Consider the following 12786-nt stretch of genomic DNA (forward strand, 5'->3'; position numbering starts at 1 on the left):
TTTTGGTGGTATAAGGGGGGGGGGGTGCTTTTATGCTCTACGGATAGCTTTGTTTTGTACTGATTGAAGTTGGCTGGTTTTGCTGATCGCACTGAGTAGTATTAGTGGGTACTCCAGGTGGGAGCGGACAAGTATACGTGTAGTCTAATGGTGGTGTCCATTTTGCTGAATCTTCGTAGCTTTGTGAGGTGTGATTGTGCAAGCGTTTTGCTTTGTGTTATGTGTTTTGCTATGCCTGTTCTTGTTATTGTGAGTCCCAGTATTTTGCCCTCGTTGGAGTATTGTATTGGTTCGTTGTTGACTGATTGGTGCTGGGTTTGTTTTGACAATATGAATGATCTTTAGTTTCTGTGTATTGGTTTGGATTTTCCACTTTTTTTCATAATCGTTAATTTGATCGATGGCGTGGGCTGTTTTTCGTCCCATCAATTGTTTGCCCTTGCCTGATTTCGGATAATTTGGGTGACGTCATCGGTATAGGCTTTGTTTTCTCCGTGGGCAGGAGGTGGCATGTCCGCCGTGTATATCGAGTAGAGTGTTGGTGAGAGGTTATTTCCCTGTGGCATTCCGCTGTATAACTTGATGCTTGGGCCTATGTGGTTACCATTGATGATTTTTGCTTCTCTGTTATCAAGAGAGTTACAAAGAAAAGAAGTGAAGTTGTTGGGGGAGTTCTTGGTTGGTTATTTTGTATTTGAGCCGGAAGGACCAAATTTTGTGGAATGCTGTTGCTACGTCCCTTAATACTTCGTTACATTGATCTCTATTGTGCATTGCGTTGGCTATGTTTTCGTAAATTAGGGTTAAGGCTGCATGAGATTTTCTATGTGTTCTAAATCCGTGCTGCCTGGGATTGTATTTCCCTTCAAGTTCGAGGTGTATTCTCAGTCGGTTGTTCATGATTTTTTCCAGGACTTTTCCCGGTGTTTTTCCTTGAGAAGTAACCAGAGGCGAGAGATGCATTAAAAATGTTTCTGAGTTGGTGTATCATGTTGGTTGATAGATTCTGGATTATGAGTTTGTTTGTTTTACTGATGCCTAGGGCCTTGTTCTTGAAACTGTTTATTGTTCTCTGTATTTGGTCTTCGGTGATTGGTTTGATCAGTGAGGATAGATCGTTAAGAGTGTTTATTTCTATATTGGGACTTGATTGCCAGATGTAGGTTGTGTGCGTCATTTGATTGGTTACTTGTCGATCGGTGTTCATACAGAAGTTCAGGTTGTCTTCCTGGCTTATTTGAAATATTTTTCTCCAATATTTCCTGAAATCAGGTTCTTGTTCTTTGGGTTCGGGTAATTTGATTTGGTTGGTATTTAGAATGTAGTTTGATTCGTTGCTGGAGATTCCCAATAGGTGTTGGATTTTCCGCCATAATTGTTTCGGGTTGTGGTAAATTGCTTCTGTGTCTGTTAGTTTCTCCCAGTTATTCACGTATGCTTTTTTGAACAAATTACTTAGTTGTTCGTGTATGGTGTAAAATTGTCTTCTGAATTCTGGCGTCCATCCTTGTTTTCTGATTAATTTTAATAAATTACTGAATTGTGTCTATAGAATTCTTGATTGATGCTAGTACTGAGGGTGTGGTAATGTACGGTGAGTGGTCTTGGGTATGTGGTGTTCCATTGCTTGGCTCACGTTTTCGTACCATATCACTAGTGTGTTGTCTATTTGGGAAGTGTGTTTGCTGTTTAATTGGGTGATTTGGTGATTGTTTAACTCCTTTTGGAATTCATCCCAGTTGGACCGGCTGTAGCTGTATCTCATCCTAGCAGGGATCTCTATTGGCGACGTGGAAAGTGTGGTTGCGATAGGGATGTGGTCATTGGTGGTTATTGGGCCGGGTTCCATTTGCAGGTTAAGATGGTGATGCTGGTTTGTTATAACTATGTCTGGATGTCCGATGTGACCTGCTATGATGAATGTGGGGAATTCCGGGCCAAGGTGTATTGCGTTGCCTTGGTTTAATAATGTGTTTAAAATCTGCCCTACGGCGTTGTTGTCTTGGTATCCCCAAGACGCAGTGTCGTGCATTTAGGTCACCCAGAAAATATGCTCGTTCATTTCTTCTCATCATACTGAGCATGTCTGCTAGTGGAAATGTGGGACTTCTAGGAGGGAGGTAACGGGTGCCGGTTATGATGGGTCCTGTTGGACTGTTTATTTCGATGGCCAGAAAGTTTTCTTGAAATGAGTTGTGCATCTTGTGAAGTATGTTCCGTTTGATGACTATGGCAATTCCATCATGTAGTGGTTCTGGACTGTTTTTTAAGGGGTAGACGATTTAGTTAAAAATATTTTGATTTTTTCTTGCCATGCGAATTTAGGAGGATAATATCTGGGGTCTATGTTAAGGTATGTGTTATATAGCTCGCTTGCTCTCTGTAGGATCCATGCTGAAACATTGTGTTGGATTATTTTAAGTTTGTTTATTATGAAGGCTGGTGCCTTGAGCTGATTTGCGCCATTTTTGCTGACCGGTGTTCCCCTGACACCCTCCTGTCAGTCAGCAGGCCCAGGCGGATTATTTTTTATACGATGACTGATCAACACTCTATCCTGTTGTGTCTTGTGAGGATTCTTCCTTTCTTTAATAGTGTTTCAATGTGTATGTTTTCTAGGTTTTTGTCTGAGTATATGTATTTTATCTGGCCTTGCCTTGCCTAATTTCTGCTAGGAGTCCTTCTATTGAGACTTTGGGGGAAGCTGTAGTGGAGAAAAATCGAAGGCCGATTTTGTCTCCTACGTCTTCATTCTCCGTGATCTTTTTGGGTGATGGTGGTCGTGCCATAGTTTCTGTTTTGTTCTTTTTTGGGGTGCTGAATTTAGCGACGTTTTCTGTTTTTGTGGCGGATTCATCTTCGTCCTCCATCGTTACCTCCTCGCCTGCTGGCTCGGGATGTATGTTGGGGATAACCTGTGCTTGTGTCGATGGTTCTTGGTTTGCGGTTGTCTCTGGTGCCCCTAAGTGCTCGTGTTAGTGACCATAGGAAATGGCCGCCATGGATCGCTGTGTTGTGGAGTAAGAGGGACGGTGTGTGAGGAAAGACAACCCCTTGGCCACTCTGTTAAGTCAGCTGGAGTAGTTGAGGAGAGAGATAGACGTTTTAAAGAGGGAGAACAAAGCCCTCAGGACTAAACTCCTCTGCGAAGGAGGATCAGGAGGAGCAGGCGTGGAGAGTGGTTGTCTCCAAGGGGACTAGGGTTAGACTTAGGAAAGTTGACCAGGGTGTGGAGTGCAGGAACCAAGTGTTGGAGGAAGCTGGCGAAGAAGAGGAGAATAGGCAGGGCGGTGTGGTGCCAGGAGAAAAAAGAGCAGTTGTTCAAACCCTGCCCAGTGGTAAGGTCGTGGTAGTTGGGGACAGCCAGGTGAGGTTCTTAGATAGGACTTTTTGTGCAAGAGATAGGAAAAGTAGGACTAAGGTGTGTTTTCCTGGTGCTGGGATAGGGCATGCAGCTCAGAGGATAGATAGGGTTTTGTCAGGGGAGGGTACCAAGCAAATGGTGTGTCTTAGTGTAGAAGGTAACGACATAGGAAATGTTAGGAGTGAGGAATTTTTCAAGAGGTATAGGGAGGCGCTGGGGAAGGTTAGAGATAGGGGAGGGATCTCGATAGTATGTGGTGTCTTGCCTAGAAGAGTAGTTGGCGGTGAATGGCTGTCCAGGGCAATTGCTATAAATTGCCGACTGAAAAAACATTGTGCAAGCAATGGTTGGGCGTTCATTGACAACTGGCAACCAATGTATGGCAAAGACAACCTGTACAGTCGTGACGGAGTACACTTGTCTCGTGCGGGGGTAAAGACGTTGTCTGCATCCATGCACCGAAAAATTGTCACTCCAAATGGGGGTTTTCGCCAGTACAGAGGTCTGGGTAAGTGGGAGTAATAAAACAAGCAGGTCCTGGGGAGTAAAACTGGTTACTTAGGACAAGGGGTAAAACAGGACTAGGGAAGGGTAGGTTTAAATGTAAACTATGCAAACAGTAGGAGCGTTAGAAATAAAATAGACTTGATGAGAGCAGTTGTATGTACCACATAGAACGGTACAACCTTTTTCAAAAGGACAGGGAAGGTAGGAAGGGATGAGGGGTCGCACTCTTCGTCAGGGATACATTAAAATGTTGCAATAATAATTCAATAAAGGGTAAAATAGGAACTGAGTCTGTATGGGTAGAAATTGCGGAAGGAAGAGGGGGATTTCGACTTCAGAAATATTGACTGGGACAATATTGTAAGTGACAATGAATCTGAAGACTTCCTAGACGCAGTACAGACCATTTTTTTTTAACAACTAATTACAGAACCTACTTGAGGTGACAATATATTAGACCTAGTAATAACAAATAAAGAAAATTTTATCAGAGATATCACAGTAGGGGAAGAACTAGGGAACAGTGATCACAGAGAAATCAAGTTCAAACCTAAATTGGGAAACGAAAAGCAAAGACAATATGGTAAGACTACCAGATTTTCGTTCGGCTGATTATGAGGGGTTAAGAAGGTACCTAGGTGAGGTCGCCTGGGAACAGTCAGGTCAGTCCCCGGTCGGAACAGGTGAGGTCACCAGCGACACAACACTTGATCATGACTATAATATATTCACTAGTATACTATGTAAAGCACAAGAACAAAATATACCATACAGGAAAATTAGGTCAAATAAGAATGAGCCAAGGTGGATGACCAAAAAACCTAAACATCACATAGAAATAAAGAAAGGATCGTCACTCCACGAACAACTATAGGCCGGTGAGAATGATCAGCACATTATGTAAAGTATTTGAGAGTATTATCAGAGATACCTCAATGGAACATCTACTACGAAACAACCTTGTAAAGGATTGCCAACACGGTTTTATGCAGGGGCGCTCCTGCTTAACACAATTGCTCAAGGTATTTGATATTTGGACCCATATTCTGGAACGGGGTGGAAATATCGACAATATTTACCTAGATTTTGCCAAGGCTTTCGTCAGTGTACCCCACGAAAGGCTGAAAATCAAACTGGAACGGTACGGAATTCGGGGAAATGTCCTAGCGTGAAAAGAAGACTTTCTACAAGACCACAAGCAATGAGTGGTGATTAATGGCACGAAATCATCATCCGCATCTGTCACGAGTGGTGTACCATAGGGCAGTGTATTGGGCCCGCTGTTGTTTGTTTGTTTCATAAATGACATGCCTGAAGCTGTACACTCCTCCATACAAATGTTTGCCGATGACGCCAAGTTATTTCTGGAAATCAAGAACCAAGCGGACTGTGAAAACCTGCTGAAGGCTCTCTGTGGGCTCCAAGAATGGTCGAATAAATGGCTGCTGAGATTCAATGTCACGAAGTTTAAGAGGATGCACCTGGGGCGTACCAACGGTAAGGAGGCGTATCATATGTCCGAACAGGATGAAGAAACTGCACTATTTGAGACTGAATGTGAGAAGGACCTAGGTAAATTAGGTAAATAAACTATTGGGTCTTATAAGAAGGTCGTTCAGATATCTAGACGGTCCGTCCCGCGTAACGATCTTCAAGAGTGAAGTGCTTCCCCATCTGGAGTGCTATTGCGGTACCCCGTCTGGTCCCCCGAGATATGCTAGGGACTGTCAGTTGGTTGAAAATATTCATAGGAAGGCCACCAGACTGGTGCCTGCACTTCAGCACCTCAGCTACCCTGAGACATTGGAGCGCCTGAACTTGCCTAGCTTATACTACTGACGGGCATGGGATGACCTAATTGAGGTGTATAAGCATTTCAAGGGGCACTACTTAGTCGAGTGTCCTTACTTGGAGCTGGCGGACGCTCGCCCCACAAGGGGTCACAGCTCAAGATTGAAGAAGCTGTAAGTCCAGAAGACTGTGAGGGCAAACTTTTTCGGAGTGAGGGCTGTAAACTCTTCGAACAATCTACCAGAAAGTGTTGTGACGGCAACGAGTGTGAGCTCTTTCAAGACAAGACTTGACCATCACTGGAGCGGGTTCAGGTAAATTCAGGCGCCGGTGCATGCCCAGTACTTGCCAACAGTGCGTAACAGAGACGTGACCGATCGCCCAAGCTGCTAACGAGCCGATCTTTTGGTGAAGAGGATAAAAGAAAAGGAAAAGTAATGAGAGACGTGACGTATCGCCCAAGCAGCTAACGAGCCGATCAGTGGTGAAGAGGATAAAAGCACGCAAACTATCTCCTCGACTGCATATTCACACGTCTCCGAAACAGAATTCGAATCTTTCAAGAAGAACACACAACACCAGCTGCCACTTTAACCGGAAAGGCCGAAATAAACCACATTCACCACCTTTTCCGGGTCACCACACGATACCCACCACCCAGATAGCTTAGGAAGTATTCTCCCCCAGCAAATGCGGACCCCAGTTCGGGGGACGCGCCACTCTGAATCAGACCACGTTCAGGAGTGACGGTTGGTAATAAGCGCTCACCTGACCGAAGGTCCGCTCACACTTGCAAACCTACAGTATCCTTTCATATCTGCAGGTAGGACAACCTCCATCCCCAAGAATGGTCGAAGAGATGGCTGATGAGATTCAATGTTACAAAGTGTAAGAGGATGCACCTGGGGCGTACCATCGGTAAGGAGGCGTATCATATGTCCCAACGGGATGAAGAAACTGCACTATTTGAGACTGAATGTGAGAAGGACCTAGGTGTGTATGTTGACAATGAGCTGAAGTTCTCGGGCCATTGCGAGAAGTAGGTAAATCAGGCAAATGAATTATTGGGTCTTATAAGAAGGTCGTCCCTCGTAACGATCTTCAAGAGTGAAGTGCTCCTCCATCTGGAGTACTGTGACCCCGTCTGGTCCCCGAGATATGCTAGGGACTGTCAGTAGGTTGAAAATGTTCAAAGGAGGGCCACCAGACTGGTGCCTGCACTTCGGCACCTCAGCTACCCTGCGAGATTGGAGCGCCTGAACTTGCCTAGCTTATACTACAGACGGGCAAGGGGTGACCTAATTGAGGTTTTGTAAGCATCTCAAGAGACACTACTCAGTCGAGTGTCCTTACTTGGAGCTGGTGTAGGCTCGCCCCACAAGGGGTCGCAGCTCAAGATTGAAGAAGACGCAACTCCAGAAAACTGTGAGAGCAAACTTTTTCGGAGTGAGAGTTGTGACCTCTTGTAACAATCTACCAGAAAGTGTTGTGACGGCACCGAGTGTGAGCTCTTTCAAGACAAGACTTGACCAACACTGGAACGGGTTCAGGTACGTTCAGGAGCCGGTGCATGCCCAGTACTTGCCAACAGTGCATAACAGAGACGTGACCGATCGTCCAAGCGGCTAACGAGCCAGTCAGTGGTGAAGAGGATAAATGTAGTTTAGAATTTAAATCTCCTGTCCCTAGGACGGGATAACCACGAATTTAATTTAGCAGTTACTTATGAACAATTTATTGCGACAATCAATAATGCCCAAAATAAACACATCCCTAAAAGAAAATTCAGATCGATACGGAACCAACCAAAATGGATGAATAATAGACTCTTATATCTTCTAGGGAAAAAGAAAGGAGTATATAGAAAAGTTAAGAAAGGCGAAAATCACTTACTTGGTTACTATCAGAACCTAACAAGACAGGTAAAAACAGAAATTAGGAAAGCAAAGAGAAATTATGAAATCAAGGTAGCAAACAAATCGAAAAATAACCCCAAAGCTTTTTATCAACTGTATAAATCAAAGGTTAGAGATACAATAGGTCCCCTTAAAACTACGACAGGAGAAATGACTGATGATGAGTTAGAAATGTGTAGTACGTTAAATAGTCATTTTCGCTCCGTATTCACAAATGAAAACCTAGCACAGTTTCCAGAAGTTCATAAGGTATATAACGACACTATAGAAAATATGTTGATGAATATCAATATTACTAGTAACGATGTGCTTAAAGTAATTAACAAACTGAAGCCTCATAAATCGCCTGGTCCAGACGAGGTATATGCTAAAATATTAAAAGAATGTAGAGATGAGTTGAGTAATCCATTAGCAGTTTTATTTAATAAGTCATTAGAATCGGGCCTAGTGCCAGAAGCTTGGAAACTTGCAAATGTAGTTCCGATTTTCAAAAAGGGTGATAAATCAATAGCATCAAATTACCGTCCCATTAGTCTCACGTCAATCATAGGCAAGTTGCTAGAGTCAATTATTGCTACAAAAATCAGAAGCCACCTTGAAACATTCAACTTAATTCATTCTTCTCAGCACGGGTTCACCCAGGGACGTTCTTGTCTCACAAATTTGCTTAGCTTTTTCTCAGAAGTATATGAAGCGGTAGATAATGATAAGTCATATGATATAATTTATTTAGATTTCAGTAAAGCATTCGATAGAGTCCCTCATGAGAGATTGATAAGGAAGGTAGAAGCACATGGAATAGGTGGATCAGTATTAAAATGGATTAGGTCATGGTTAACTGGTAGGAAACAAAGAGTCAGCATAAATGGATTAAAGTCAGACTGGGGTGCGGTCAAAAGCGGAGTTCCCCAGGGATCTGTATTAGGCCCTCTGCTGTTTGTTATATTCATTAATGATCTTGATTTAGGCATAACTAGTAGGATTAGTAAATTTGCAGATGATACCAAATGGGGAGAGTGATAAATTCAGACAGTGACTTTGAACACCTTCAAAGAGATCTAGATACCTTACATGAGTGGTCAGTAGACTGGCAAATGAATTTTAATACTGATAAATGCAAGGTACTACAGATAGGGAAGACGAATACAAATGTTAAGTATAAACTAGGTAACACGGAAATAGAAAACTCAGTTTGTGAAAAAGATCTAGGTGTATTTGTTAGCAACGACTTGAAACCTAGAAAACAATGTATAAGCGTTCGCAACAAGGCAAACAGGATTCTTGGGTTCATATCTAGGTCTGTGAGTAACAGAACTGCTGACGTTATCTTGAAACTTTACCTAGCATTAGTGAGGCCACACATGGATTATGCGGTTCAGTTCTGGTGTCCTTATTATAGAATGGACATAGATTCTTTGGAGAGAGTACAAAGAAGAATGACAAAAATGATCCATAATATTAGAAACCTTCCATATGAAGAAAGACTGAAAAGCTTAGGCTTACATTCATTAGAGAGGCGTAGAGTTAGGGGAGATATGATAGAGGTGTACAAGTGGGTAAGTGGGATTAACAAGGGTAAAATGGAAGATGTTCTGAAGCTCAGTAATAACGAAATAACTAGAACAAATGGCTTTAAATTAGATAAATTCCGATTCAGAAAGGATATAGGCAAGCACTGGTTTGGTAATAGAGTTGTGGATATGTGGAATAGGCTACCGAGTGCTATAGTAGGATCGGGGACGCTAGGGAGCTTCAAGACGAAGTTGGATAGGCACATGGAAGTGCTGGGATGGGTGTGAAAGGGATCTGCCCTGCATGGGCCAGTCGGCCTCCTGCAGTATCCCACTTTCTTATGTTCTTATGTTCTTATGTTCTTTTTTCAAGATAATGTCTTCTGCCGACGAACAACACTTGGTTCCCCTACCCGTAACACCTCTCAGTTGGTAATACCTGCTTGTCCTAATGCATGACATATCATAAGTAGCTCACCCTGGTAAGGACAGGTGCATCAAGCATGTGGTTAAGGTATTTCTGGCCCAAAATGGCAAAAGAGATTTCACAGTATATTGACAATTGTCAAGTATGTAATGAGTGCTGCTTCCTGTTTCTCAAGTTTCCAGCACCTACTCGGCCTTGGGAAAGGGTAAGTATGGATGTTCTAGGTAGGCTCGTAGAGACTCACCACTTTAATAATTACCTCCTGGTCCTGGTCAATGCGTTTACCTGTAACTGTGAACTTGAACCTGGAGAAGGTAGCATGAAGTAGACTAAATTCCTTCTGCAGTGTCAGTAATTTCCTTACAGATTCTCAGTTTGAATTTATATCTAGAAGATCACTGAAAGTGCCCTGCTATCCTTTACTAATGACATCTTAAACCCTGAAGGACAGTCAGTTCACAGTCGGAATATTCCTGGACCTCTCTAAAGCCTTTGATACTGTCCACCATACCATCCTCTTGTCAAAGCTTGAACATTACGGCATTAGGGGCTTATCCCACAATTGGTTATACCTCATATCTGTCTAGCAGACATACTGGCTATAATAATCAGTAGTCTGACTCCTCACCGATTTTGTATGGCGTCCCTCAAGGCTCCATTCTCGGTCATCTACCGTTCTTGAAGTACATAAATGATATAGTCCACTATAACACACTTGTAAAATACAACTTATTTACAGACGATAGGAATCTTTATGCCAGTCACTCGGATATGCATTCCTTGATGAGAACTATGAACAATGAGTTGACTAAAGTCAGGACCTGGGTAATACGTAATAATCTGAACTTAAACCACGAAAAAACCCACTGCATAATCTTTCACAGGAGGAAAAACTTACCTCCAGATTTGGACCCCCTTTACCCTGGTAATATAGTCCTCAAACGTGAACAAAATGCTAAATTCCTTGGGCTTATTGTTGATGATAAACTAAACTGGAGAAACCACTTAAAAGCCATTCACAGTAAAGTCAATAAACAGTCAGTCTCTCACTCTTTACAGCAATTAAATAAGTCTATTAATATCTTGTTTACCAACACTAGATACACTGTCACACACTATGGGGGGCCGCTGGCTCCACAAAAACACAACCCCTAATCACTGCACAGAAGAGAGTTGTGTGGACAATGACTTCCTTGAAAAACTGATCTCAGTGACGAACAATTTGATATATTGAAAATTTAAAAATTCGAAGATAATAACACTTACTGCTGTGCAATATTTGTTTATAAATCTGTCAATCATTTGATTAACAAAAATTACTTCCAGTTCCGGAATAATCAGATATACAACTTAAGACACCCAGAGCTACTAAGACAACCCCCTCTCCATGCCCTCCTCTCAGTCCCAGACCTCCATAAAATATCATGTTGTAAAGACTCGCTTTAAATTTAATCATCTCTTAAAAAAATATATATTGTCTAAGTTTTAATATTTTTGTAATACTTACTTTATACTCTTGCATTCATTGTACCACCAAAACCCTTATATCATATAATGTCACATGGATAGATAAAAAATTACCATTGCAATAATTACATATTTGCCGTCAAGATATGATCCTGACCGTTTCTGTCCTATTGTTTCAGCTTAATACAACCCATGTTGTATTGCTTTCCCCACTTACCATTGTATATCAGCTCTCCTATAAAACATGTATATACTTAAAATGTAAATATAAATAAATAAATAAATAAATAAATAACGAAGTGATAACCGTGGTAACGTTCTCATAGGTTCTTATGAACACCGTGTTACGTGTACTATTCCAGATGATGCTAAATGTTACATAATACTTCCTTCAGATAAATGTACAGTATATATCAGGTGCAACTAAGAGAGTTCAGGCTCTCAATTGGCTCAGCCATTTCAATACTGTTAATATTATCCACAATGTATCTGTATTTTTCTGGCTAAATACTCTGTTTCAATATCTATCCATAATAAGCACGCAGAAACAATAGCCAGAGCCTTTAAGAGACAGCTTCTCGACAGGCATGATACTCCCAACATTCTACGCACCAATAACGGAGGTGAGTTTAATAATAAATTGTTAACTAAATTAAGTGATTTATATCAAATTAATAAATGTAACAATACTGCTAATTACCAAGATTTAAATGGGAAGATACATAATCATCTTCGTACTAATGTGAACTTCACTAGCATGAAATGGGATGAATGCATTCCTGATGTGCAGAGTTCCAGTTATTGTTCGTGTCATCAGCCTATAGGTGATACCCCTCATTTTGCTCTCTGTCATTATGATAAAAGACTTCCGTTTGAAGCTGAGATAGGGAAAAGAATTTCTGAGTGAAAATTACAACCACTCTAAACTCAATCACCAGTGAATTAGAGAAGTCGACTGTCGCTTTCACCACAGAACGTAACAAGCGACCTACAATGTCACCAATAGGTGACATTGTAGGTCGCTTAGTAATGGTCAAGAACTATGTGAGGACCAAACTTGATAAACTATTTAGTGGTCCTTATGGAGTAGTGTAAAATGTTTCAGGTCACAGGTACCATTTGAAACCCATACATACAAGAGAAATAGGACACGAACACTGGGATAATGTGAAACTACTCACGTACCATTAAGAAGCCCTCCAAAATAATGTTACTGAACCTAGTACTTTCCCTTCTCCTGTATTTAACTCAGCTGTCGACCCCACCGTCACAGGTATAATTTCCGGAGTAGGTCATTTAATCAGTAAATTTCAATTACATGGCCTGAACGATTGTTCTTCATTTCTGGCCTGATCACGGGACTACTAACATGCGATCCCTCGCGGCTCGGTTGTTTAATAACTCCTCCTCAAAATGTCCTCATGGTACGACAATTGTTTGCTTGACGAGTAGAGTGTGAACATCTACCTAATATTGTAGCTATATTATCTCAGTTGTCTAGTGACCTGGTTCCTTTCACAAAACGGATTAACGAGTCTAATGTGGACTCCACTCCAATAATAGCTCAACTGACTTGGAAACTGGAGCATACCAAAGCTTCTTTGGATCTCATTATTCATCAGTTCCCACAGCTTTACCAGAATACAACCACAACGCCTTCTCTTCTAGCTCCCCATATTTATAGTGAAAAGAGTAGAAAACAGAGAGGTCTCCTGAATTTCATTGGTTACATTCAGAAATCATCCGGGTCCAGAAAAAAAGGTGAACATCTCGGGCCTTTAGCTCAGTTTCAGCTCTTCCGAC

This window comes from Homarus americanus, unplaced genomic scaffold (assembly GCF_018991925.1).
Source record: "Homarus americanus isolate GMGI-L3 unplaced genomic scaffold, GMGI_Hamer_2.0 scaffold46153, whole genome shotgun sequence".
Classification (NCBI taxonomy): domain Eukaryota; kingdom Metazoa; phylum Arthropoda; class Malacostraca; order Decapoda; family Nephropidae; genus Homarus; species Homarus americanus.